The following is a 7140-nucleotide window of genomic DNA, read 5'->3' on the forward strand; positions in this document are numbered from 1 at the left end:
GTTTGGAGAGTCACATCTCTGCCTGAAAATATACTTTGATGGCCATAATCTTTGTCTTCCTGCTTCAGTGACGTGGAGACGGATTGGATGCCAGGGTGACAGAGAATCTTCCTAGCTGATTAGGCTTCTGTAGACACAACAAAGGCCATACTTTAAATTAGCTCCAACAGTCTAATCAGAATGAACAGACTACTTGGGTCTGTGATGAAGACATACTGGCAGCTGATGAAGGCTTTCTAGAGGGATTTTGGTGAAAACCCAAAGTATATTAATGCTGAAAGCAGTTTGATTCCAGTGTAAGGATTAAGGGTGATTTAGAAGGAAATGTTTATGCTAACAATTCATTTCTATTTTAATTTTCTTTCAAGTTTGTCTTTATGTATTAGCTTTAAGAATCATGCAAGATAATAATTTTTCTCATCTCTTTCATCAGTGGTTTAAAAATATTAATTCGTTAAAATAATCACACTCAGGAGCATTTTGATATCTCAGACCACCTCATCAGGATGCCCACTACGATCTGGGAGGAAAATGTCCTGACTGCAGATTCATGTCTTTTGGTTCAGGAAACCAATTGCATCTTGATTCTACAAACTTGAGCACATTCATAATCTAAGGAAAATCTATATCGCTTGTTATTTGAAGACACTGAACTTACTCTCATAATGAACTTTTCCAGAATACATCTTTTTTTTTTACATGTTTTTAAAAGTAAATAGAAAACTATCTTAGGTTGGGTTTCCTGGGAAATAAAATTTGCGCCAGAAGTTTCCATGCAGGATGTTAACTGAGGAGTGCTCTTGGGATCAACACCTGTGATGGAGAGAAAGGTGGAGAATGGCAGAGGGAAGGGTTGAATTGTGATGCCATCACACCAAAGCCTCATTGGATCCTGAAGGGAGTTCTGAAACTGGGATTCATCTTCAGAGTTGGACCTTTATTCTTATTCATCAAACAATGAGTGGATTTGGGCTGCCCATGAGAAGGGGAGGTGACCTTGAGTGAGGCTCCTCTCCTGTTGTGGGCGAATGCCAGTGAAGGACTCAACTGAGGACCTTCGAACATTAGCTGAGGCTCCTAGCATCCATTACAGTCTACCCCTTGAGTTTTTCAGATCCATTTTTTTTTTTTTTCAGATCAACAGCTTTATTGAAAAACGAAAGCAGAGCCCCCCTTCCCCCCACCCCGATCATGGCGGCATCGGCCTCAGGCTCTGAGCATCCAGGCATCCTAAGGGCAGAAGACGAGATCAGGGATCAGGTACCAGAGTCCGGAACATGAGAGCGGCCGCAACCGGGCCCGGAGCGGTAGCACGTGTCGGGGCCTGGGTTTCACCTCCCCGCACAGCGGGCCGTGAGCTGAGACCCCGGTGGCTCTGGGCGCCGAGTCTCACCTGCGGCCACGGCCAAAGCCACAGGTGATTTTCAACCAACGCCGAGATCCATTTGTTTTGCAGGATAAATTCTGGGAACAATTTCTCTAGAATTCTGATTGGTCTCTTTCTGGGGGAACACTTGCCTGAGAAAGGTTAGTGGGATGAATTACCAGCCCATCTCTGCAATTGATCTCAAGGCTGCAATAGATACTCTTCTTTCCTTCCTCTACTATCCTTTGCTACCCATTTCTCCCACTCTTGGCTACCATCTCTCTTGGTTTAGATTACTTGACCTGGTAATCCAGACGTCAGTCCCGAGGAGTCTAAATCCCTGGTCACTATATCCATGGCTATTGCACATATCCATTTATCAATAAAATTGGCAAGGGGAAAACACAAGACATTCCAGTGGATCACCTGAGTACTACACATATGCCTTCATTGTTTAAGGGTAGCCTTATCACTTCCGATTGATCAGGGTGCATTGCTTCTAGCAATATGGCTACTCTTTTCCTTCTCTACTGGTTTCTTGGAATAAGGAGTCTGATGTGAGGTTTCATGAGAGTCTTGTTTGGTTTCCTGGTGAAAATATTTCCCTTCTGGGAGCTAGACCACTAAACTTATGAAGTCCAGAGTTTCAAGAGTGAGTAGCATGAATTCCCCAAGTGGCCCACTTCTACTGTAGTTCATTTTTTCTAGATCCATGTATTCTATTTATTGAGGGCACAGCTCAATTTGAAGGTTGCTTTCCTAGGATATATGCTGCTTGTAAAGGATATTGTCCTATTCACGTATGGAATCATCTTCTAATTTTTGTCTCACTTGTGCTTTCAAAAACCTCTTCCTTTACTCCATCAAACCAATTGTTTCTGGATGGTATGGTATGTGCGTATGTGATAGGTCTACGGTCATATACCCACTGCCATCCCTTCTTTTCTGTAAAGTGAGTTTCTTAGTCTGGAGTAATGTTAGATGGAATTTTATGCCGATGGGTCAGACACTCTCTAAGCCTTAGCATGGGAAGTAAGACAAACTCATGCTTGAAATCTGTGCCCATTATGGTCAAGATGGATAACTGTCCCTTCCAGAGCAGAAGGGTTAAATGTATTTAAGTTGACACTAAGTGGCTGTTTTGGTCTCCCTGAGAAATGATGCCATATCTGGACCCAGCATTCGTCTCTTACCATCACTTTAAATCTCTGTGGCTGGCTGGTTGAACATTTGGCAGCAGGAGCAGTGACTAGATCAACCTTGACGAGTGAGTGTCCATGCTAAGCCCATGCATAGTCTTCATTTCACCATCTTAACTACTCCACTATTGCACCCGTTGTGTTGACAGTGGAGTGGCCATTGGCCAAGACTGGCTAACCTCAACTGATTGAATCATTTTGTCTTAATATTTATTGAGTTCTTCTTCTGGGGGACAAGTGCTGTCTTCCAAGCCTCTGCCCAACTGGCCAATCCATTTTCCACTACCTGTATATAGATTCATATATATATATCTCTTGAAACACCTCTCTTTTTACACAATGTGGATCATCGGGTATCCCAACCACATCTCTGCTCACTGTGAGGATTTCCTCTCACAACTGTCTTTCAGGGCCACTTCTAAGTAAGGATTCAGTTTCAGCTGGTTCCACGCATACCAAGATGACCCATTTTCAGCCTGAGCCATATATACCAAGACCAATTTTTTCCTTCAGCATTCTCAGGTCATAAGGGAACCCAGATGAGGCCATAGGAGTAAGCTGAGGTGCAACAGTGGTAGCTGACATGGGCTACCTGCCTGTAATGGTCTTGTGCTATTGCCTCTGAACTTGCATGTGTCTGATCCCAAATGTACCACTTCCCTTGGATTTCTGGGCATACAGTCACTTGATATTCTTGTTATTTAGAAATGGCCTTATCCTTTTGGTTCTTGCTTTTAAGATTTGTTAGTGAGTGCAGGAAAAGAGTTCAACCTAGAGCTAATTACTGAGATAAAACTCTTCTGAGTACCCTACTCCATGCCTCATGAATTACGAGGTTTTCCAGTCTGGCTGCAGGGAACAAGGCCCCTTTCCTATGTCTGAGCCCCAGATATTGTTTCCTCTAGTCCTTTTGGGTGATTCTTTCCTGAGTCTTGTGTGATTTTTATCACATCACGTGCTGATCAGTACTCAGCTGAGTGGTCTAAGGGAGCCTCTGCCTCCTCTCGGTACCCACTCTCTGATCTGTAGCACTCTGCCCTGCAAACTCTAGCTGCCTTGTTTTCCCCAGACTCTCTTGTTTCCTCAACTAAACAAGTCTGCTGAGCTCTGCTTCAGTTTCCCCTCTTTGAGCTTGTAAGCTCTCTGGACAGTAACCTGGAGCAATCACAGAGTTCAGCTCACTTTTTCATCCCCTCAGGGACCCCTGTCTTCCACTGCCTAATGTCTAGTATGTTGAAAACTATTGTTTCATGCATTTCTTCCATTTATTTAGTTGTTTTATGTGGAAGCATAAATCTGGCCTGTGTCCTTGTGTATTAAGGCCAGCTCAGACCTGGTATTCAATAATCCTATAATCATCTGGGTATTCCCTTTTCCCAGTATATGCGATTGGGCATAAGGATATGTCACAGCAAACATTTTGATTTCAATGTGAAACAAAAAACCAGTTCTGAGATATTTTGTTTGTCCCTTATGTCTATAGCCTATGCACAGAAAATCCATGTTGTATATATGTTTATTATTTATCCCTAGAATTAGGTTACTCGTCATCTGCCCTCTGAAATTATTTCATTTGTACATTTATTTGGACTCTAATTACCTGGGTACTTGTTATTTTGCTGCCCAATATCCATTGTCCCTTCCTAAAGGTCCTCTGAATTTTATTATTGGGATGATAGCTTCTCCATTTCACTCCTCTATCCAAGGGCACCTGATTCATGGGAGGCCAATCCTGTGCTCCCATTCTGTTCTCAGAAAATGGTCATTCCACCTGGGCAGGGACAGCTCACCAGATCCTTCCTGCTATCATTCCTCTATGGTGGTCCTGCATCTTAGCCTCCCGTCTGGTCTTGGTGGCTCTCAGTGCTCTAGTTTGGTTCTCCAGTCTTCCACCAATTCTGAGAGTCTCCCCAATCCATCCAACTTATTTCCTTTTCCATAACATATCCAGAGGACAGTTCTATTTACATTTAATAAATGACCTATCCAGCTTTGTATTATGGTTATGTACATTTCTCTCTGCAACTAGATTGTAAGACAGTGGAGAGCAAGACCCATGATTTATTCATCTTGTCTTCTAGAGGACCAAGAAGAGATGCAGATGCTAAACAAATGGTGCATTAAATTTAATCAATCATCAAATGTTTTTAGCATCTTACTTGTGAAGGATATATTATTTACATACATGAATATGTCACAGTCTTTAAGTCCAACAGAAGTCATAGAATCAACCTCACCTTGACCTATCTTCCTGAGAGAACTTTTGGATAGGAAACGTGCATTTCCTATCCGAAAGTATACAGGAATGGAGTAAAGTCCTTCACGTACAACTGCAAAAATCTCGAGCCATTTTGGCAAAATCTAGTCTATGACCTCCCAAATCTATAAATTGCCATTAATAACATCTAACTCTCCTTTCTCATGGACACCTTTTCATGCCTGGGCATTGATTTGCTATTTTTATATTTTCTTCCAGTTAACTGTTTCTTCCTCTGAGGTCCAGGATTGAAAACTGTGCTCTGCTACTTATTTCTTTACTTATCCCCACCATATGTATGAAGATGTTTTCCAAATCTTTATCTCAGCACGTAATTTCTCAGCTGTGCTCCAGTTTTACACCTACTCTTGCCTGAGGGACATGGGCATATACGTATACTGCCACCCATCCAAGCTAAATCTGGCACAAATTGAACTTTTCACCTTTTAAACTGTCACATTGTCATTTTTCCCATCATCATTAAAAATACCATCAGCCCCCAGACTTAGAAAGTGGGATATATCCTCTATTTTATTACTCTACTCTCACAGATCAAGTCTACGAGTCATAGTTCCCCAAAGTAAATTTTTTCCTGGACTTCCCTGGTGGCGCAGTGGTTGAGAGTCCGCCTGCCAATGCAGGGGATGCGGGTTCGTGCCCCGGTCCAGGAAGATCCCACGTGCCGCGGAGCGGCTGGGCCCGTGAGCCATGACTGCTGCACCTGCGCGTCCGGAGCCTGTGCTCCGCAACGGGAGAGGCCACAACAGTGAGAGGCCCACGTATTTTCCTTTAACTCTCTTCACCTATATATATGCTGACAAAAGAAACAAAATCAGACATGTTTGGAACTAATTAGTAGAGTTAATCTATAGGAAGGAATAAAATCTGATTCACACAGCCATCTCTCATTGGTATTTCTGGGAACCTAACATCTCTAGCCGTAACCCTGAATTAATTTGATTCAGGTAGGAAGGACACAGGATCAGAATGAATTTTTTTTTTTTTTATCTATGGCCATTATGGACTAGTTTAGTTTAGTTTCGATTTGTTTTGTATTTTATCCACTTAAGCATAAAAAGATGGTTGGATTCTTTTAAAGGTAATAAGATAGTCACAAGATCCTACAGGTAAAAAAAAGTACTAAGAAGGGACACAATATATTTTTGAAACCTAGATTTGTTTTTTCTTCATTTAAAAAAAATTTTATTGGAGTATAGTTGATTTACAATGTTGTGTTAGTTTCAGGTGTACAACAAATTGAATCAGTTATATATATGCATATATTCATTCTTTTTCAGATTCTTTTCCCATACAGGTTATTACAGAATATTGAGTAGAGTTCTCTGTGCTATATAGTAGGTCCTTATTAGTTATCTATTTTATATATAGTAGTATTTATATGTTAATCCCAGTCTCTTAATTTATCACTTCCCCCTACTTTTCCCCTTTGGGAACCGTAAGTTCGATTTTGAGATCTGTGAGTCTGTTTCTGTTTTATAAATAAGTTCATTTGTATCATTTTTAATTAGATTCCACATATAAGTGATATTTGTCTTTCCCTCTCTGATTTATTTCACTTATGATAATCTCTAGGTCTATTCATGTTGCTGCAAATGACATTATCTTGTTCTTTTTATGGCTGAGTAATATTCCATTGTAGATATGTACCACATCTTCTTCATCCATTCCTCTGTCAATGGGCATTTAGGTTGCTTCCGTGTCTTGGCTATTGTAAATAGTGCTGCAATGAATATTGGGGTGCATGTTCTTTTCAAATTATGGTTTTCTCCAGATATATGCCCAGGAGTGGTATTGCTGGATCATACAGTAGTTCTATATCTAGTTTTTTAAGGAATCTCCATACTGTTCTTCATAGTGGTTGTACCAATTTACATTCCCACCAACAGTGTAGGAGAGTTCCCTTTTTCCATACCCTCTCCAGCATTTATTGTTTGTAGATTTTTTGATGATGGCCATTCTGACTGGTGTGAGGTGATACCTCATTGTATCTTCATTTTGTTTGTTTGTTTCATACTGTGTGGTTTATTACTTTATATATATACATGAGTTAACTTTTTGGTTTCATTTTTTATAAACATTTATTTTTCTATCAGAACTCTTGATTATCAAGTGGAATATTCTTTTGATCTAAGGACCTACTGTATAACACAGGGAATTCTGCTCAATGTTATGTAACAACCTAAATGGGAAAAGAATTTGAAAAAGAATAGATACATGTATATGTATAACTGAATCACTTTGCTGTGCACCTGAGACTATCACAACATTGTTAATCAACTATACTCCAATACAAAATA

General features: G+C 40.6%; 1 non-coding gene across 1 annotated transcript; it reads right to left on the reverse strand.

The window, feature by feature from the left end:
- Nucleotides 1-1312: 1312 nt before the first annotated feature.
- Nucleotides 1313-1433, reverse strand: LOC117197169 (small nucleolar RNA ACA64). The gene has a single exon (XR_004477693.1). It is a non-coding gene; the product is annotated as a small nucleolar RNA ACA64 (small nucleolar RNA).
- Nucleotides 1434-7140: the final 5707 nt, after the last annotated feature.

This window comes from Orcinus orca, chromosome 11 (genome assembly GCF_937001465.1).
Source record: "Orcinus orca chromosome 11, mOrcOrc1.1, whole genome shotgun sequence".
NCBI classification, from domain to species: domain Eukaryota; kingdom Metazoa; phylum Chordata; class Mammalia; order Artiodactyla; family Delphinidae; genus Orcinus; species Orcinus orca.